The following is a 22,401-nucleotide window of genomic DNA, read 5'->3' on the forward strand; positions in this document are numbered from 1 at the left end:
GTCCATGGGATGAAGCAAACTTTTGTTGGGTGAAACCTTCAGAACAAGTCTATTATCATCAAAGAAACTAATCCGTCTTGTCTTTGCTTGTGATTCTTGTCCGCACACCTCCTTGGATCTTGGTGCTTTCTATTTATAGGCTTTGACCGTGTCCAGCTGGTGGTGGGTGTAGGTGGTTGTCATCTGCACAGTCTCCTTTCTCTCTGTCCCGCTGACTCCACATGGCTCTGCTCAGGCAGGTCACATGACCGCTTGGGCACATGACCAGGCCAATTCTATTCTGTCTTTCAGGAGCTGGGATCTTCAGGGGAGATGGAGAGCAGAGGACATTGATCAAGGTGTCTAATGAGCATATGCTATGGAAAGGCCCCCTCGGAGCATGATCCCTGAAGCTGACCTATGGCTGGTACCTGCCAGTGCCTGTTGTGCAGGTCTTCTCCATTCTGGGGCTGCTCCATTTCCCCTTCAAAACCTTTTTTTAATTGCTTAACTTAAATACATTGATTCATAAGTCATACAGAAGACAACAGTTTAGGAACTAATTTTTTTATGAAATAGAACACAGATCCAGAAAAGTGCATAAGAATGTATTACAAATAATTATAAAATGAGTATACGTACATGGTTACCACCTGCGTGAGAAAGGAGAATATTACCAGTGTGCCTAGAAGCCCTCACCTCTCCCACTGGGTGCCCCTCCTTAATGATGACAACCATCTCACTCTCCCCTAATCACTAGACTGACCTGCTAGCATTATATATATATATATATACATATATTCCTTTTTCATTATAGGGTATTACAAAATATTGAATATAGTTCCCTGTTCTATACAGGACCTTGTTGTTTATCTATTTTATATATAGCAGTTTATATCTGCTAATCCCAAACTCCCAGTTTAGCCTTCTGCACCTCCTTTCCACCCTGGTAACCATAAGTTTGTTTTCTTCATCTATGAGTCTTGTTTTATAAATAAGTTTATTTGTGTCATTTTTTTAGATTCCATGTATAACTGATATCATGTGGTATTTTTCTTTCTCTGTCTGACTGACTTCACTTAGTATGACAATTTCCAGGTCCAGCTGTGTTGCAGCAAATAGCAATATTTTGTTTTTTTATGGCTGAGTAGTATTCCATTGTATATATAGTACAACTACTTATCCAGTCATCTGTCAGTGGACATTTAGGTTGCTTCCATGACATGCTGCAGCTTCTTGATAATCATTTGCTTGCTTCATTTTATGGTTTTATCATCTATATATACACCCCTACATGTTATTGTTATTTAATTTTGTCTGTTTTTGAAATTTATGTGAGAGGAGTCTTTTTGTCTGCTCACTGTTCTGTTGGTGAAAGTCATGCCTGTTAAGATGTATAGAGATAGTTGATCAGTTTCACTGCTGTACAGCAGTACATTTGTGAACATACCTCAGTTGTCGGTTCCATCCCAGATGAACATTTGCATTCTTTGCACTGGGGCTTTACAAGCAGTGCTGCTACGAGCATCCTTATGAATGTCTCCCAATGTCTCTCTAGTGAAAATCCCTAGAAGTGGAATTGCTGGAGCATAGGGTATGTATGTCTTCATCTTAACTAGACAGTGTTATACTGTTTTTCCAGTCGTTAAACCAGTTTTGCATTTCCTACGAGCACCAGATGAGAGACCTTTTTATTTTCCAGACTTCGTATTTCCAGCTTCTTTAAACTTTTGCCCATCTGGTGGCTTAATTTTATTGTAATTTCCTGATGATTAATGAGGCATGCACCTTTCCAAATCTTTATTGGCCATTTTGTTTCCGAAAATTAATTACCATGTCTCATGTGCATGTGTGTATTTGAATAGTTCAGATTCCTTGAAGTGATCAAAATATCAAGTTTTATGTTTCTATTCAACCGTCAAATTCAAGAAAAATTGTCATTTTTCTGGTGTTCAAATTTCTGTTGTGTTTGTTGTTTATATTTACCTCAGCAGACAGCATTTTTTTAATTTGAGGAGCTAGTTAGAAATTCTTATTCTTGAAATTATTTCATTTGACTTTCACTAGAAGAGCTAACTTCATTAAAACCTGATATTAATCCCTGATCTTGGTAATGACAATGCACATCTTGATGCCTACTAAATGGCATTTTACCCACAGATGCTAGCCTAAAACTGAGCAGCTAGCCTCCAAAAGAGGCCTGTAGCGCAATGAATTGGGATTCTTCCTTGACATGGTGGATTTGTCTGTTTACATCCAAGAGGCAATTTGCCTCTTTTATTTTATAACAAATATAGAGTATCAGCCAGCAACATTTACACAACTGTATTTCAGTACTCACCAACCTTCTTCTCTCTCCTCACTCACCACCAGTTTCTTTTTTTCGGAAATACAGTCAGTTACAATGTGTCAGTCTCTGGTGTATAGCACAGTGTCCCAGTCATGCAAATACATACATGTATTCATTTTCTTTTTTTTTTCCATTAAAGGTTATTATAAGATATTGAACATAGTTCCCTGTGCTATACAAAAGAAACTTTTTAAAACCTATTTTTATGTATAGTGGCAGCCATTTGTAAATCTCAAACTCCAAATTTATCCTCTCCTACCCTCTTTCCCCAGTAACCATAAGACTGTTTACTATGTCTGTGAGTCTGTTTGTATTTTGTAGATGAGTTCATAGTGTCTTTTTTTTTTTTTTTAGATTCCACATATGAATGATATCATGTGGTATATTTCTTTCTCTTTCTGGCTTACTTCACTTAGAATGACATCCTCCAGGTCCATCCATGTTGCTGCAAATGGCATTATTTTATTCTTTTTTATGGCAAAGTGGTATTCCATTGTGTAAATATACCACAACTTCTTTATCCAGTCATGTGTCGATGGACATTTAGGGTGCTTCCATGTCTTGGGTATTGTACATAGACTCACCACCAATTTTGGTTCTCTCCTCTCCCTCGGCTTACTGGATAAAAGGATAATGAGGGAGTATAAGACATAATTACAATAAGGAACTTCTGGATGCTGAAACTTTGGGCTATGGTTGGATTCTTTTCTAGCCTGGCCGGGGTGGACCATCTAGAACAGAGATGGCAAACAGGTTTCATTTCATACATCAACTCCAAATGACGGCAGTACTGTATGGAAACTGACCAAATCCACACCTGGGCTCTGTGGGGAACAGAGTCATGATGAATTAGTCACATCTGCCATAGCTTGGGCTGGAAAGTTGCAGGACTTAGGTCACCTGCAGTCTAGAGCAGTGATTCTGCAGCTCACCTTTAGACTCATCCAGGGAATTCTTACAGGGACCAAGTCCAGGTTCCAACCCAAACCAATTTCATCAGCAACTCTGGGAGCGGTCCAGGTATCAGTATTTCTAAGATTCCAGGGAGATTCCATTGTGCAGTTAGGTTCAGAACCGTAGATGGAGAGCAGTGTCTCTCAACCTTTTTTTCATCATCGCGCTCTACAGAGGAACCTTTTTAAGGTGTATCCTTTTCCTAACTCCCACTCCCTGGCCCCTGGCAATTTTCATACCAAAAATATACTGTATATATGTTTGTGTACTGTGTGCATATCTGTGCTTTGTACATAAAGAGGGTAAGATTTTGTCATTCTTCCCACCCCAAGAATCGATTTTTGCCCCCGTGGAGGCAATATCAGCTCTGTTGAGGATGCGTGCTCTGGAGAATAAGAATCGCATTTAGAGAATTGTTCATAATGACAAAAATATGACTTGGTAGCATTTGAGATTCAGGAGTGTTTTTATTTAATTTATTTCTATTGAAGTTAGGTCAGTTACAACAGGTCAGTCCCTGGTGTACAGCACAATGTCCCAGTCATGCATATATATACACATATATATTCATTTTCATAGTTTTTTTTCCATTAAAGGTTAGAGAGTGTTAATTTACTCAATGAAAGCAAAATACCTCCGTAAACACAATAGTGGTGGTATAAAATTAAGTGCTGTGGCCACTTGGTTATGTGGTTAATAGTTTTGAGAAATAATTAAGGGATACTGTTAATTGAGCAGAGGGCTCTAGCAGATGTGATGATCCCCTGCTGTTAGATAAGTACTGAAGAGAAGTGGGAATGTTTACGTTTCTAGCAAAACAAACTGCTTCTGTCGTAAATAATTCCTGATTTCACAGTGAATATTTCTATTTTCCAGTATTAACAAAATCGATATTTTTTTTTCTGATGGAGTTTTGTGCTTTATGATAGTGTTTGATTGTTTTTCTGTTACTCACCAGGGAATTTTAAAAAACATTTTTATTTTATTTTATTTTTAATAAAGATACTGGAGATTGAACCCAGGACCTCCTGCATGCTAAGTAAGCATGTGCTTTACCACTGAGCTCTACCCACGCCTTCCCCTACTCACCGGTTTAATAAAAGTCTTAGCATGATTTTTAATGCAGAGAGGGCGTTTACTCATCTATCACCTACAGTGGTCTTTATCATTATATATTTTCATCTTTACAACTGAAAAAACTTGGTATTTCTTGAGATGCTCCGAATCAATACCAATTTAAAGGCTTATAAGTAAGTGAAGGGACACACATTAGGGCCTGGGAGGTCTCATTGTTCTCTCTGTTCCCTAAGTGCCTCCTCCCCTCCTCCGTGGCCGGTTCACCCTGACACTCCCTTGCCCTGTCACCTTGGGCAAGTCATTTAACCCATCTGTGCCTTGATTTCATCTTTCTTCTGAAAAATTGAAAAATATTTTCTCTGCCACACAGGTTTCCAGGAAGAATCAATATGGAGGGCTGTTTGGTGAAAGTCGAAAGGTGTGCACAACTGAAAGGTAGGAGTGAGCCAACGCCATTTAGCAAGTATTTATTCGTTGCCCACATTTCTGTCATTAACCTTGGCCTCTGGAGCCCCCAGACAAATGAGACATCAGCTCTTCCCTCCCTGAGCTCACACTGACAGCCTCCTGCTGACAAGTCTTAGCTGGCAGTTTTCACTACATGTGCATTCTTGTCCCCACAAAAGAGAAGAGGTGGGCAAGCCATCAGATGGGAGCCAAGTAAGAAATAGTCAGGCACACTGAGTATTGTACATAGTTGAGGAATTGCAATTACAAAAAGTTCTTTTGGGGGGAGAAGATAATTGGGTTTGTTTATTGGAGGAACTGGGGATTGAACCCAGGACCTTGTACTTGCTAAGCATGCGCTCTACTACTGAGCTATACCCTCCCCAGCAAGGAACTGCAGTTTAGAACTGTCTTTTTGGTTTTTTGAATCACTGACATTCTCAGTGTTAAAAGAAATCATCACAGAGCAGCTCTGTCACCACTGGGCTCTTTATTCGTCTACCAACACTGTATTGATCAGTACTGGGTTCTTGATTCGAATGTAAGCCCATTGAAGGCAGGCACCTATGGGCTCCTTAGTGGGCCTCTTGGTCCCCAGATCTCTGCTCCCAGTCACGCGCCCCTGGAGGAAAGCAATGCTAGGAGATGGGTATTGCACAGTTGGTGAAGCAGACGGATGAGTGGAATGACATGTCTTATAAATGTCAATGTCATTCTTTAAGAACTGTATCATCTTAAGCTCTCATCTGAAATGGCCAGTTCCCATTTCCCTCTCTGGTTCGTCTCGAGCAAATCCTGCCATGATCTGGAGGAGCAGGGCTGACAGTCTTCTTTCTAACATCCCAGTATTTCTTTGCCCTCCTGCCCTCACCTCTTTCTTCTTCTCTCCAAAGCTCCGTGGCAGTGGCTTTTAGGACTCCCCTTTAGTGACCCAGAGAAGTGAAATGATAGTTCTTTAAGCTGAAGCTGCTGTCAGAACACCAGAGAGCTGAGGATTCGTAGGACAATCTGCCACGAAGCCCCGGTCAGAGCAGCCCTACTGTGGAGGGGAGAGAAGCCAGTCAGTGCCCAGCCTGGGCTCAGCAGTCGCAGTCTTGAGAGCGCATCTGGGAGCCTGAGAAAAGCCAGCCAGACACAGGGAGGGGGCAGCTGAAGGAGTGGCTTAACCAAGAGCCCCTTGGTCACCTCATCCCGGGGCGACATGCAGTTTGCTGCCAGAGGCCCCCTTGGTAGGGTCTCCCAGGAGGCCTTGAAGACCTTTCCAGTTCTCGCAATTTAAAAGCACCATCTTTCTGTCCCACACTCTCAAAAATGCAAGCAAAGCATTTCAGCCAGTCTAAGTGGCAGGGCTCCCAGGCCCGAGCCCATCTGTGGTGGAGTGTTTCAAACCCTGTCCTAACAGAGAGAGGACACAGGCCAGCTGGTCAGCGCTGGGGCCTGGGGACGCGGGGTGAGGCAGGCGGTCCCAGCTTTGCTGCTGGCAAGAAGACCCACGGACTGACAGTTTAATGATGGTCTCTTCCCCGCCGAGGGGCCTGTTTTCTCCTCTTGAGACCTCCTTAGAGTTCAGCATGTCTTAATTGGGTCAGATAGCCGACCCACACAGGACAGACCAGGAAGCTCATGGGTTGTCACGGCTGTAATTTATTTCAGATTCTTAAGAGCGTTCAGCAAATCACACACAACCTCAGGGAAAGTGCACTGACGGGGCGGTTGCACTGAGCTCAAAGACTCTCCAAATTCAAGTCACTGGCCAAAGGGTCCTCCGCATTTCATTTTGTCAGAGATCCCAGTTGCATTGGGTGCTCTTTGAAAAAGGGCAGCCACTTCCTCTCCTGATTGAATCGTCAGTTTCACATTTTAATAACTTAGGTAAATCTGCTGTCATTTTTGCTGCACTTAAGGTTGGCTGTTGACCTAGAACACGCTAATAATTTGGGGAGGGGGAGATAAAGCCTCCTGGAGATGTAGCCAGTTCCTACAGCAGGTCTCAGGAGAGCAGGCGAGCTGCTCCCTCTGCCCGGTGAGGCACTGCCGTCCCCTCCCTGCTCCTGTGCCAAGTGTCACCTGCTCCCACTAACTTCCTTCCTTGTTCTCAGAACTGGGCTTTCCCCCTCTCCTCCCACTAAGGACAAGGACATTCTCGCCATGTCCCCAAACCCTACCCTGCCTCAAAGGACAGCAGAGTGTAGTCTGATTAGCACCTTAGTATTGAAATGTTGACCTCCTCTGGCTGAAAAGTCATTTTCTAAATTGTTGCCAAAATAGAACCTTAACGGTCAGTTGTGAACATATTGAAATATATGGAGCTAGCCAGTTAATCATGACAGCTCTTGTCCTGTCATTCAGGGTAACAGTTGGACGTCTTTGAGCACACTTGTGCATCAGAGTATGGAACCTGTGGGTAGGATGAAGCTCCAGAGAAAAGCTTCCCAGCCTGCATTCTGCAGAGTGTTAGAGTATTTAATACGTGTTAGCAGGAGTTCCTTGAAATAAGATGTTCCATAGACCAATAGGTTTGGGAACCACTGAATACAGATGTCCCTCTTGGAGATTCTCAGTGCAAATTTCTGTACTTCAGACTCTGAGAAGCCACACAGAAAAGAAAACTTTCTTTTTACCCAGCATTTTCCAGTGGCCCCAGAACCTTGTACCCAGATACCCTGGGAAAACACAACTGTGGGGGAGGAAGGAATAGGACATTCTGCCTAAGAAGATGTTAGTAATTGGGGATGGATGTGAGTGAACCTTGTTAAGTGGAGCTCAGCTATGAGTATACAGGGCCATCTTGGACTTGAATGTAAAGGGTTGCCTACCTAGCATTTTCTGGGCTTACATGTTCCGTGCACTGTGCTAAGTTCTTTACTTATGCAGAATCTCATTTATTTTATTTTAAATCCTTACTGTTTATTTTTAAAACTATTTCATAATAAGTATCCAAAAGATTTCATAATTAAAGAGAAAAATATCTGAGCGTAGCATATCTTCTTTTAACTTCTTTTTGTGTGTGTATATATATATATATTTTATTGAAGTATAGTCAGTTTACAATGTTGTGTCAATTTCTGGTATACAGCATAATGCTTCAGTCATACATGAACATACATATATTCATTTTCATATTCTTTTTCACCATAAGTTACTACAGGATATTGACTATAGTTCCCTGTGCTATACAACATGAACTTGTTGTTTATCTATTTTATGTGTATCAGTATCTACAAATCTCAAACTCCTAATTTATCCCGTCCCACTCCCTTCCCCCTAGGTAACCATAAGTTTGTTTTCTATGTCTGTGAGTCAGTTTCTGTTTTGTAAATAAGTTCACTTGTCTTTTTTTTTTTTCCGATTCCACATGTAAGTGATGTCATACGGTATTTTTCTTTCTCTTTCTGGCTTTCTTTCTCTTTCACACTTTCTTCACTTAGAATGACAATCTCCAGGTCCATCCATGTTGCTGTAAATGGCATTATTTTATTATTTTTTATGGCTGAGTAGTATTCCATTGTATAAATAATTGATAAATAACTTCTTTATCCAGTCATCTGTTGATGGACATTTACATTGTTTCCATGTCTTGGCTATTGTAAATAGTGCTGCTGTGAACATTGGAGCTCATGTTTATTTTAGTCATTACAACAACCCCACAGACAGGTCCTACGCACACCCAATTTTATAACTAAGGAAGAGAGCGATAAAGTAACCTTGCCAAGGTCACACAGTCTTTGAGTGGACAAGTGAGCACTAGAGTTCAGGTCTGCCTGTCACCGAGGTTTGTGTCCTTAACTTCATATCCTTGGGCTGCCCTGGCAACGATTTGAATAAAAAGTAGTGCCTTTGATCATCTTGATCCAAGTAGACAAACATTCTCCCAAGGGGGCTCTGGAATTAAGAAGGTAGTGGCCTTTCCTGCTCTCACCCCACCCATCCCAGCCATTGTGACCTGCTTGGAATCAGTGTCCACTAAAGTGGCAGATCTGATTTGGTCAGTATCTCCAGTGACGGGAGCCAAATGGAGAATTCGGGCCTGTTGTTCTTGTAATTCAGTTCTTGAATTTACTCTGCACTTCACACACTGGGAACAGAAGCAGAATCCCTAGCTATGAGCCTCAGAATGAAGACTTTCAATCACTCACAGCATTGTTACTTGACAGGAACTGAGCCATCATCCAGTCCGGTGTTACCCTAAGTGTGGTCCCCAGCGTAGCCGCATCCGCATCACATGGGTATTTGATTGAAAGCCAAATGCTTGGGCCCTACTTCATACCTGCTGAATCAGAATTTTTGGGGAGGGAGTCCAAGAAACTGTGTTTTAACAAGTCCTTCAGAGCATTCTTATATGTACCCTAGCCCAGGGCTCTCGTTTTATAGACGAGGAAACTGTCCTGCAGAGTTCAAGTGATTTACAGAGCGAGCAGTGGGAGAAGCAGGTGGAATGGATAACTGTTGGATTTTATCTGCCCAACCTCCATAAACCTTTCAGATTTTAGTAACCGTCCCCAGATTCTCCTTGGGGCATCCTCCATCCTCTTCTTTCTGCTCACGTGGTTTGGGTGGGGCTCACCCCATGCTCCCAGTTTCAAGGTGGGTGCATGACCCAGGCTGGTCATTACTGATTTGACACCACTCTGACACCAAGCTGGCCTCAGAGGTGTGGTTCAGGGACCGGCCTATGGCTCCAGCCAGGCCCATGAGAGTGGGTTATGGGAATTTTCTGGAATCTGGGGAAAGAGAATCTTTCTTTCCAGTGAGATTGATCTTGGCGAGGGTGAGGGAGGGATGACCTGGGTACTGTGAAGCCCACACAGAGAGAAGTCGTCACGCACCTCATGCCTCTGGCCGCGTGTTCCCCACTTTGAGCTCCCAAACCTTGGTTTGCACTGTAGCTAGACTCTGGTCAGTCCAGGCACCTACTTCAGTAGCACCCAGGGGAGACTGTTAACTCATGCTTTATGGTGGCAGACTTGATAATGTGACCCCCTCCCTCTGGCTTGAGAATTACATGCACTTGACTAAACATGGTAATATTATTTGAGTGCTAAAAGCCGAAACACAGGCTCTGATGGGAATCCTCCAGTCCTTCTTACCAAGGACGTCGTCATAATTCTTAACCAACATGGCCAAGGTGCCAGTGCTAGCCTGGACTCCCCTGCTAAACAGAAGGACAGTTGCCAGATATTGCTGTGGAATTCCCTTAAACACACTGTTGAAAGGAGGTTCTAGGATTTTCTGGTAATCACTGTTTGTCTGATACTATGTCCGTTATAAAATACTTTAAAATAGCCTCACTTTGAAATAACAATCTTTAGTACTGTTTCCCCCCTGATCAGTAAATGGTCTGGACTGCAGAAAGCCTTTGTCTCCCCCTTCCTATAAAAGCCTAAGAACACATTTGCTGAGCATGACGTACCAGGTACTGTGCTAAACCTTTGGTATCGTCTCATAATCCTAGAAAGAGCCCTTTGAGGGAGCAGTTACGTTAGCTAGCATCCTGTGAGCAAATAGCCAGACATTATTGTAAGCACTCGAAGCACATTAACTCAATTTGTTTTCCCATCCTCTTATGAGGGTTCCATAATTAGCAAGCAGCAGCAGAGAGGAGCGTCAGACCTCGGCCACCTAACACAGATTATTCACTTAACCACTGTAGGGTATTGCCTGCAAGGTCCTGGGGCAGCAGAGCTGGCAGGAGGTGAGACCAAGGACCCACCTCCTTTCCATGTCCTCTCCAGGCTAGTGAACTAAATCCGTTTCAGGTTAGAATCCTCAATAGTAAAACAGGGGCAAAAATCAGTGATTTTTAAAGTTTCTTTTGAATCTATTCTAAATAGATGGAATATAGAATTTTTTTTATGTGTGTGGTTGTTTTTTTTTTTCATTGCCTCTAGAGCAATGAGACACCTGGAATTTCTAAGTTTTCAGAAGTGGCAACCTGGTCGGAAGATGAAATTAGGACACCTGAAACGCCACTTAATATAGCCAGCATGCTGTATTTATTTGGATTACAGGCTTATTCAGAGTAGATTTTAGAAGCTGGAAGTTAATAGATGTCATTAGAATGCCCTCTCCCAGAATCTGCCCCTGGTGTCTCCAGATACAGGCTGTTGTTTTGAGGGTGTGGGAAAGGAAGAAACTCCTGCTCGTGGAGATCCTGCACTGGATTTGGTTTGGTATTAAAGGACTTGGCTCTTCCTAAATTTTAGAGGTTATCTCATCCTCCAGGTAAGCCCAGCAGACTCTGACAGCGAGTGTGTACATTACAGAGAACGTACCAGCGTGCAGCCCTGGATCTAAATCATTTAGCTAAAGGCCTTTTCCACTTGTAATAAGATTTTGGACTTTATTTTAATCAGCAGGCTCTTCCTTTGAGCAAAATCTCAAATCTCTTATGAAGTTCATGCTACCTTTGCCTTGCCAGTCTTGGGAGAGAAAATGGAGTTCTCTGGAAAAAGCAGCCACGTAAGAAGCAGTTGATTGACTATTACTCTGGATTTGGTTCACTCAGCTGAGCACCTACGGATGCTCAGTAGATCAGATCTACTCGCTACATGATGTGCAGGGAGTATGAGAAAGCAAAGATAGGTGGTTTTTCAAGTTTAGTGGGCTCAACACGGTGGACATCCACCGTGGTTGGTCTAGCAGGGCAGCAGTGGTCTTCACTCAGCTTTGTTTGGTATTAATGTTCACAAACCACAGAATACACAAAGGCAGCAGTGACTACATGCCTTTCTCCTTGGGGTAAATTGTTTCAGTATCTGCAGACCCACCGTCTTCATCATACCCTAGTGGCTAAAAGTAACCCTCGGGTTATGACGTCAGTCCCTAATAGACTTTCCGATTCTCCTTTCTGCCATTTCCCTAATATCCATGGTATCAGGGCTCCTTGAGCTCATCCTTGAAATTGAGTTTTCCTAGATAAATGAGGGAAACTGGAAGAACTGGGCGAGGAAATGACAAATATCATTGAGATGAGGGTTTAGTGAAGAGAACATTGGCCTTGAGGGCTCATGACCCCTGCTGTCATTGGGTCTTTCAAAGTTAGATAAGTTACTTTCCCGTGCTTCTGTAAAAGGGGAAATTCCACCTGCCCTATGTCCTGTGCAGGGATGTTGGAAGGACCAGTTACAACTCTCTGAGCACTCCGAAATAATAATTTTTCCTTCAGAGGTCTGCAAAAGGACTATCATCTACTCCTGCGTAAGCCGCTTGGCTTTAGTTTGTGTGCTTTCCGGTAACAGGTTTCCCTAGGAAATTTCAATTGAAAGGATCGGCCCAAACGGAAACTGGAATCTCCCTGGTGTATCACCAGAGAGACCTTCATGTGGTTGAGTCCCCTAAGCTGTGACTGGCAACAGTCCATTCTAGATCCAGGTCTACTTGTCAGGGTCTCAGTGGCTTAGGCATTCATGGATCTCCACACTGACATTCTAACGCGATGAAACTCAGCTATTCCCTGATTCTCTACTTCTCATACCATGATTTCTCACTTCTGCTTCCATGATGTTTCTTTATCTCCCTCTGTCTCCATTAGAACTTTCAACTCATAATGCTCTCATTACTCACAACATAGGCTCATTCCAAAGCTCATTCATGATCCCCACTCACTCTCATGACCTTTCAGCTTCTGCTCTCCTCTGGTTCTTCCCATATTTTTAAAATTCAAACTTCATAAAAGAGAGAGCATTTAACTGGCCCACCTCATTCCTGTGTGGGGAGAACTTCTCTGTCCAGACCACCTCATAGGCTCCTGTACAAGGTACCGCACGTACACTGATCTTGGATCAGTTGCCAACTCCAAGTTCAACCGAATTGGTCCAGGTTGGGGCATGGGGAGAGCAGGCCTCAGATGGAACAGAATATGCTTTCTAGGTCTGTCCCGTACCTGGGGCTTCACCCGGCCTCACCCTGACAGCCTGAGGTATCAGCAGAGAGGAAACTGCAAAGCAGGGGGTCTAGTTCCATGAGGAACACGTTTGGAGGACACAGAGGTGCCTCAAAGCAGGGCCCCTCCGTGTCATCAAATATGTGTCAGGCACTGGGAATAAAGGAATAATACTCAGTCCTCTTCTCTTGGAGCGAGTCACATCTCAGGAGGTTAACAAGTAAGACGATGATGATGAGAAACTGGAGGTGATGATTGTAAATTGCTCTTTTCCAGAAGTTTCACGGCGATTGCAGTGTTCGGAGACTAAATTTCGAGCTGTGTGTGTGAGGAAAGGGCTGCCTGAGCATGTTAGTGGATGATAGAGACGAATTGAAGGTGAGGGGAAAATGACCACGTCTCCTCAGGGGCGTCTCCCCACGACATCGGTTCGTGCATGCACACCCTGACTTGTTGGTGTAGTCACACTCCCTGACTACGTGCTAGGCTCGGTGCTGGGCTCTGGAACAAGATAATGTTAAGAAAAAAAAAAATCCCCTCTCCCTTTCCTGAACTTCCCCCCTAAACCCCTCAAGGTGTTCTGCCTTATGCTCACCTTCGCTCAAAGCCTGGTCTTTCCAACTCCCTCAGTTACTTTGTTTGGTGGAAAGTTCAGAGGAATTGTGTAAGTATCAAGTGTCCTGCCTTGGGCAAAGCCCACAGGAGCCTGGTGATTTGGCGCCCCCCAGGGGTACCCAGTTCTGCTCTGTGATGGAGAAGGGGCCCTGAGGAGCAGAGCGAGGCTGGTCGTTAGTGTGCAGCCTGAGTGACAGACTTGACCATGTGTCCTGGACAGTTCTCATAATAAAGGGTCAGGGGAAGGGGAGGCTGCAGCCCCCGGTAACTCTCCTTGGTGTCGCTGACATCGTGAGGCTTAGCATCCTGCGTCATGAGTTGAAACCTAATTCTGTTCTGCCCTAGTCCTGTGACATTGGACAAGTGACTTAAAATTTCCTCTTGGAAAGGATGAATTAGAACATGGGGCCAAGGATATCCGATTTGAAATTCGGCAGTAACTTACAGTTGAGCTTGAAATGGCCCACGAACTGCAGAACTCATAAGGAAGGACCTGTGTTCTCAGCCCCCAAAGCCTGGAGGGTCCTCGGAGTCTCAGGGAGTGAGGAGGGTCGGAAATAAGCCAGACCCACTCCCAGGGAGTCAGGCTTCATCCTGAGAACTTGAGCAGCCCCAGACTTGCTGGAATGGCTATGAATGGGGGGCCCTTGGGTTCCCAGATGCCCAGCAGCCTGGATATGCAATCTGGAGTACTCGTGGTGTGTCGATCCCCAGTGCGTGCTGCCTGGCCAGCCTCATCTGCAGACTGTGGGTTCAGTTCCCATGGACCTCGTTCCAGCCTGACACAATCATACAAGGATGTAGAACTCTTACTGTTTTGCTTTTCTCTTAGTCCTAAATCATCAAGAGGGAGTCAAAAACTTGCTGCCTTGGCAAGAAACCCCTGGCTTTGCACCCAGTCCTTCCCTAAAAATCAGGTCATCATGTCCCAAAAGACGATTTTCTAAAGACAGTTTTTAATAAGATGCCCCAACTTGCTGGTATTCTCACAAGGATATTATTGATCATCCTAGTCAGCCCTCCTAAAGAGCTGTTTGCCTGCGTTCTGCTGCTATTTGCGGTCTGTCTTATGGAAGTGTAGGGTTGGGGTGGGACCGACCTGTGTAATGAAGAAACCAGACAGGGTTTCAGAAGCGTTCAGCCTCCCTTGGGGACATTAAATCATTGCTGGGACTTAAGGCTGTCTATAGAGAGACGAGCTGTCTACTTTTAAGCCTAGGTTACCTTCATAATGTTAGAGCTAAAAAGGAACACTAGAATTTTTGCCAGTTCAGCCCCTTCCTTTGACAAATGTGGAAACTTAGGCCCAGACAGGCGGAGCAATTTGACCAGGGTCAGCCAGAAAGTGAAAACATGAAGACTTGAACCTGTGTCTTCTGACCTCCAAGCACAAAGTCCTTTCCACCACTTTGGTCTCACTAGCTAATTCCAGGGGTTGTGTTGAGCTTCGCAGGATGAAGGCAGAAGCCCTCACACAGCGGGCCTGGGCTGGGGGGCCTGGGCCCAGGGCAAGTGGGTGGAGAGCATGGGGAAGTCAGGGAAAGGCCCCTTAGCTGGCCCAGGGCAGGTGTGTCAGTCCGCAGGGAAGAGCTCTCTGAGGTGTGGGCTGTCTCTGAGAGGAAGGACAGGGACTGCGGCTTTAGAACATCACTTCTGGGAGGGTTTAAGACAGACTTGTGGCAGCTACACTGTATTAGCTGGAGGAGAGCAGGGACAGTGAACCTGTTTGTCTTCTGAGCTCTGGCGGCCCCAGCCCCGGGCATAACCCTTCACACACTCACCACATTTATGGCGTGTACACTGTGTGCCGGGTCTGCACCAGGTCCCGGGGAGGAAGCGAGGACCAGATACTGCCATTGGCTTAGTCGTTGTGGAAGTGAAAGTTCAGTGGCAGAAATGCAAAATGAAATTGTCACACAGATGTGAAATTGTGGTGTGATGACAAAATGAAACTATACATTTCCACACGTACATCATTTACATGTCTACGTGTGTCCAAAAAGGGGTAAGAGGACACCTACCAAGCTCACTGTGGAAAGGGACCCAGGAGGCCTCATGCCTGATGTGAATTACAGGAATTTTTAAAAACTAAACTGCACTTAGGTGTTATAAATCAAAACAGTCGCTACCCTTGGGGAGGTATAATCACTGGAAAGGAGGGGCTTCTAGGATGCTGGGGATGATGTTTCTTGACCTTGAACACATATGGATGTATGCATTGTGTGAAAAACCATGAAGCTGAATTTTCAAGTGTGGCTTTGTGTTAGGTTTATTCAAAGCAATTTCATGTATTACTTTGACATGAGTAAGTAAAAATTTAAAAATTGCTACTGTGTGAAATGCTACGAAGAAGGTGTGCAGTCCTGTGAGTATGCATCGTGGGTCAGCAGGGGTGTCTCACCTTGTCAGGTGAGTTGGGGAAGGCTTTCTGAGAATGTGAGTTTTGAACTGACATCTCAAGGTTGAGCAGGAGGTTCTGCTTAAAGAGGGGAGGGCTAGCCCTGTAAACAAATGGAGCAGCATGTGCAAATGCCCTGTGGCGGGGGGGGGGGGCGGGATATGGCATAAACCAGGAATGGAAACAATATAAGTCAGACAGGAATCTAGGAAATGAGAGAAATGGTACTCTTGGATTGGAAGAATTAATGTTGTTAAAATGGCCATATTAACCAAAGCAATCTACAGATTTAATGCGATGGCCTATCAAATTACCCAGGACATTTTTCACAGAACTAGAACAAATAATCCTAAAATTTATGTAGAATCCCAGAAGATCCAAAATTGCCAAAACAATACTGAAGAAAAAGAAATGAATCTGTAGTAATAACCCTCCTAGACTTCAGACAATACTACAGAGCTACAATAATCAAAATAACGTGGTATTGGCCCCAAAACAGACATAGAGATCAATGGAACGGCATGGAGAGCCCAGAAATAAACCTAAACATGTGAATGTATAGGCCGATGAAAAACGTGGAGGCTCCATTTGCGTGCAGCTATCTGACGATTCAGCTGTAGTTCATGTCTCGGCAGGTGTGTGTGACGGATGAAAAGGCGGTTTTTGTGTCTGATGTGTAGTGCATTGCTAGGAATAGTCTTGTTAGCATTTGTATAATTAAACAGATTCCTAGTAAAGAGACGAAAGTCCATCCGGATGAGATGTTTGATGGGGCAGGGAGGTCAATGAATGCGTTGTTAATAATTTTGAATAGTGGGTGTGATTTTCGGACGTTGGTCATTAGTGTTCTTGTAGTTGCATTACAACGATGATGTTTCATGTCATTGGCCATGATTGAACTCCATATAAGAATAATGATAACATACATTGTGTTTATTCTAAGTATCATTTTTGTGATTAGTTTTGTTGGTTTTTCTTCAAAACCTTCTCCTATTTATGGTGAGCTTGGTTTGATTGTGAGTGGTAAGGTTGGTTGTGGTATTGTGTTGAGTTTTGCTGGGTCATTTTTGGGCTTAATGGTGTTTTTGATCCATTTGGGTGGGATGTTGGTGGTATTTGGCTGTACAAAGGCTATGGCTACGGAGCAATATCCTGAAGTTAGAGTTTCTGGTAAGACAGTGCTAGGGGCGTTTCTTTTAGGTTTAATGATGGAATTGATTATAGTCTTTTCCATATTGAAGGACGAGGAAGTGGAGTGTGTTTTTAAGTTGAATGGTCTGGGGGGTTGAGTTATGTGTGATGCAGGTGATTGTGGACTTTCTAGTGAGGCAGCGATAGGAATCGCCGTGCTGTGTAGTTAGGGGACTTGATTAGTAATTGTTACTGGTTGGTCTTTGCTCCTTGGCGTAGCTGTTATTATGGAGATTTCTCCTGGTAATTAAATAGAGCCGTACTTGGGACAAGAGTAATGAGGAAAGAGAGGAAATACAGTTTAATTCAGCCTTTTTGGTCTGATACTGACGCAGGGAATTTCACGTGCACTCGGGCAGTAGATTTTGGTGGGATGTTTTCGAGTCAGATTGTATCTATTAGTAGGAATGCTGGTTTTTGACTTGCTGAAAGATTTAAGTATGGTAGAAGGTGGAGTGTAATAGTGGGGAAATATCCCAAGAGGTTAGAAAACTTAAATAATTTTGAAGGATAATTGAGTTTTCGATTTTGTGTCATAAGATTTATTTCCATTGCTAAGATGAAGCCTAGAATGGTCGCTGCTGGAGCGGTTAGGTTTAGATAGTGGGGTACAGTTATTTGTGGGATTGCTGATGGGGGAATGCTGTTTGAGATAAGGAACCCAGCAAAGATGCTTGCAATTAATAAATATTTAATGGAGTTAATTAGGAGGGGGTTGTTTTCATTAACAAAAATGAATGTGGAAAAGCGAGGTTGTCCTAGGAGCGTGCAGAAGACAACGTGGGTATTACAGACAGCTGTAAGAGATGTGGCTGTAAGAGTCATAAGTTGGGCCCAGGCGTTGGTGTGCGACACATTAGCGGCTTCAGTAGGAAGGTCTTTGGACGAAAAGCCCATAAGAAATGGGATTCCCGTTAGGGCTGTGCTGCCAACAATAAAGGATGTTGGACTTTTTTTTTTTTTTTTTAGTAGACTTTATTCTTTTAGAGCAGTTTCAGGTTCACAACAGAATTGAGCAGAAAATACAGAGTTCGCACACAGCCCTCCCCACCCACACATACATACTCTTCTACCCTCAACATCCCTCGTCAGTGTGGCATATTTGGTACAATTGATGAACCAACATAGGGACAATATTATCAACCAAAGTCCATAGTTTACATTAGGGTTCACTCTTGATGTTGTACATTCTATGGGTTTTGACAAATGCATAATGATGTGTAGCCACCACTATAGTATCATACAGAATAATTTCATTATAAAGGGCATGGATTTAAAGAGACCTCCTATTTTTCGAATGTCTTGTTCATCATTTAAGCTGTTGGAGATTTGTAAATACTAACTACTATATATAAAATAGATGAACAACAAATTTCTTCTGTATAGCACAGGGAACTATATTCAATATTTTGTAGTACCCTATAATGAAAACAAATATATGTATGTATTTATGTGGCTAAAGCATTATGCTGTATACCAGAAATTGACACGTAAAGTATTTCAAGTTAAAAAAATGAGATACCACTCTACACCTATTAGAATGGCCAAAATTTAGACCCCTGACAACACCACAAGCTGGCAAGGATGTGAAGCAACAGGAATTCTGCTTCATTACTGGGTAAGAATGCAAAATGGAAAAGACACTTTGGAAGACAGTTTAGCATTTTCTTATGAAATTAAACAGACTCTTACCATCGGATCCAGCAATTGTACTCGTTGGTTTTTACCCAAAAGAGTCAAAAACTTAGATCCACACAAAACTTTCACATGGATATTTTTAGCCACTTATACTAACTTTATTCATAAGCAACTAAGATGTCCTTCAGTAGATGAATGGATAAACTGTGGGACATCCAAACAAAGGAATAGTATTCAGTGCTAAAAATAAATGAGCTATCGAGCTATGAAAGACATTGAGGAAACTCAGATGCATATTACTAAGTGAAAGAAGCCAATCTGAAAATGCTACCTACTATGTGGTTCCAACTTATGACATTCTGAAAAAGGCAAAACTATGGAGACAGTAAAAATATTGGTGGTTGCCAGGGGTTAAGAAGGGGTGGGGGAAGAATAGGCAAACATAGAAAAATTTTAGGGCAGTAAAGTTATTATGCGTGATGGTAGATACATGTCATTTTATGTTTGTCAAAACCCATAGAATGTATAACACCAGGAATGAACCCTGATGTAAATTATGGACTTTGGGTGATAATGATGTGCCAGTGTAGGTCATCAGTTAGAGGATATGTCCCACTCTGGTGGCGGATGTTGATAATGGGGGAGGCAGTGCGTGTGTGGGGCGGAGAGCACATGGAAAATCTCTGTACTGTCTCAGTTTTGCTGTGAATCTAAAAGTGCTGTAAAATATACTGTATTTTTTAAGTGAAGGAAGAGTATTTCAGTTCTGCAGTTCTGCCACAGACAGAATTTTCCAGTATGATGTGGAGAGAACACTGACCTCCTCCCAGTCTCAAACTGCACTGGTTTTAGCTCTATAAAGACAGAAAGGCTGAAACGCGATCTTCCCCATCCCTTCCACCCCCTCACCAAAACCACCACAGGCCCCCAGAGGTGAATTCAAGATTTGGCTTCCAGAAAAGAGGGAACCTGCTTCAAGTTTGAATATCGTGGTTTCTCACCCACTTCTGGCTGTCAACCTATTCCAAAATGATGGATGGACTGGCTTAGCTAGAGCATCCTGTTCCCCAGCGTGGGAGCCACGGCTGGAAACCTGGAGGCTGGCCGGAGCAAGGTGAGGTGGAAGGCCCCGGAGCCTCTGCCTCCAGGCGTCTTCTCTGCGGGAAGGCTGTCTGGATGGCTGAGTCTCTGTTGGCTCGGGAGCCTCCCCTCAGGACAAGGCCAGAAGCAGTCTTCTCACCCTGAGGGTTCAGGTTGTCCGTGCCAAGCATTTGGGCGCTGGAGCCTTCCACATCTGGGTCATTGCTGTGATATGTGGTGCTTACCTCTTCTAAAATGATGTAAAGGGTTGAACTGATGACACCCAGCATGACAGAGCAAAACTGTCAGGATCAGTGGCGCTCAACTAGTGCCACAGACAGAGGACGTGACGCATCTGACGTTACCCACGTAACTAGAGGCAGAGTGCTTCTGGCTCCTAAGTTTCTGCCTAGCCCTTTATCTGCTGCTAGCTTCTGTGCTCTGTATGCACTGTTCGCACGGTACTCTGAGGTCCATCTCAATCCACAGATTCTTGAAAATTTTACTTAAGCGAATTAAAATAGTGTAAGACAATTGTTTTCCAAAAGATGTCATAGAGGAGTTTTTTTTTTTTTTTAGCATTATTCATCTTTGCTACAATTGAAATTCCCTAGGCTGGAAGACTAGCGCGTGTCATTCATTCATTCATTCAGTCAGACGACAAATACATTGTTAGGCCCCTCAGCTCCAAACAGGCCATGCCCTGGTAATTCTTAGCCTTCCCTCTGCATGGTCTTGAGTTATGTCGTTATTGTATAACTTATAAAAATCTTTCATTTGATCCTACAGTTGGCTTAACATGCGTCTTTAATAACACATAGCAGTGTTAAGTGATGACTCACATTGTCGCAGCAAGTGACACTGAGGTAGGATTATAAATCATCGACACTTGAGCCTTGCCCTTTTGAGTCAGTTCCACTTTTCAGTCTGGGAAAATGGACTTTTTTTCTCCCTGACTTTGATCCCTCTTGCTATTTTTTTAGAGTAAACATTAAGCAACTTTGCGTATCACATGTCTGGCCATCTCTGTCTGGTGTCTCGCTGCCATTAATTCCTAGTGTGGGAGATGGATGGCCTGTGCAGCTCTCCTAATTCATGACACAGAGCTGCCACCGGCCTGTAAAGAATTAATGCAAGGAGGCTTTGCTGCTGAAGGAAACTGTCAGGTCCATTAGATTTAGGTCCACTTTCAGTTCCCTTCCTGTAACGTTTTATTGAAATTTTTACAATGTATAATCAACTTTCAGTAATGTAATAAAGCAACACTAATTCAGACAATGGGGGCTTGGGAGGGGGGAGGCCAATTAGAATGCATGAAAGACATGTTTTTTGAAGTGCAGATTTATTTCGTTAAAGAAACATCATGAGTTAAACTCAGCTACCAAAGGCTTTCCTAGTGGAACCGTCTTAGCAGGAGACTTCTTGGTTGCAAAGAAAAGGGACTCTTAGCAGGAGACTTCTTGGTTGCAAAGAAAAGGGACTCACTCTAGCTTAAATAAGGAGGCATGGCTGAGTATGACAGCTGCTCTCGGTGCCCTTCCCACATCCCGCAGCCCTCACTGATCCCTCCATGCTGCTGGCTTCTTACTGCAAGTCCATCTGAGGGCTTTCTCTGGCCGCAGAATGGTGTTGAGAAGTTGACGATTTCTGCAGAGGAGCCTCAAACGGCGTCAGGCAAGAGTTGGTGGACAAATACCTCAGCTCCTCGCTCTTCTGATAGGACCACTCCGAGGTGTGTTTGACGTCATCTCCTAGAGGTTCCCCAGTGGGGTTGCACCCCAGGGGCCCACAGCAGTCACCTGCTCACTAATACACATCGTACTGGCTTTCTTCCCTTCTTTGCTGCGTTCCCACTGTCCTGCCAGTGCTTCTGGGGATTCCCTCCCAGACTGCTTGTACTCAGATCTTCGTCTCAGGTCTACTTCTGGGAGAACGCAAACGATGATGGCAATGAACGTAATGGAAAACTGCAAGAGCTGATCTTACTGAACGTGGTGGGCCTGGTAACCAAGGTCGGGAAAGAAGCTGAACCATCTGTCACAAGTCTGTGCTCCATGTCAGTAGAGAAAGAAGCAAAAACTCTCAACAAAATGATAGATCTATAATATATTAATGCGGCCATTGCAATAGCCCTTTTTAAATGTGCTAACTTGTCACCTCAAGTCCTGCCTTCCCCGTCCAAGCAGAGTGACCTAAGTTCTCCCCTCTAGCTGAGCACTTCTAAGACCTTTGTCCCTCCTGACCATGTGATAATCTGAGAACAGTTCCCTGCTTTCTTTGGGCAATGCAACTCATATAATTAACTAAGTGGGTTTTTTTAAAGCTATGAATCTGAGGTCTTTGTGTCCTCACACAGGTCACATAGGTACTGAAACTATGAAGTTAGGGATTCCGAGGGTCTCCAGAGTCTGTCTGATCGCTCATCCCTGAACCTCCGTGGGCATCTGCTCCTCCTCTTACTTTAGATTCTCTGTTTTCTCATTTCTTGGTTCTGTTATTAGCCCAACTCCAGGAATACTTATATGTGGTCGTTTTGTTTCTACTTCAAATTCCCAAGGGAAGGAGAATTCAATTGGCTCTGCTGAGTCTATGTGTCGATCCAGTTGGCCATGGCCAGAGGGATGGCCGCTCTGGGGGTGTGAGGTAAAAGGGAAGTTCCCGATAAAGAGGGATGAGCTGGCCAGACACCGAAAAATATAGCAGACATAGTATTTTTTCCTCTTTTTTATTGAAGTATAGTTGGTTTACAATATTTTGTCCATTTCAGATATACAGCAAAGTGATTCAGTT

General features: G+C 43.7%; 1 long non-coding RNA gene across 1 annotated transcript in view; it reads left to right on the top strand.

Annotated features, from left to right (window-relative positions):
• LOC140696044 (uncharacterized) overlaps positions 1-22,401 on the top strand; it is an 84,748-nt gene that overhangs the window by 29,259 nt on the left and 33,088 nt on the right. Inside the window, exon 2 of the long non-coding RNA XR_012071991.1 lies at positions 4,731-4,795. This is a non-coding gene — a long non-coding RNA (uncharacterized lncRNA). The remainder of the gene's footprint in view (positions 1-4,730; positions 4,796-22,401) is intronic.

Source organism: Vicugna pacos, chromosome 4 (genome assembly GCF_048564905.1).
Source record: "Vicugna pacos chromosome 4, VicPac4, whole genome shotgun sequence".
Taxonomy (NCBI): domain Eukaryota; kingdom Metazoa; phylum Chordata; class Mammalia; order Artiodactyla; family Camelidae; genus Vicugna; species Vicugna pacos.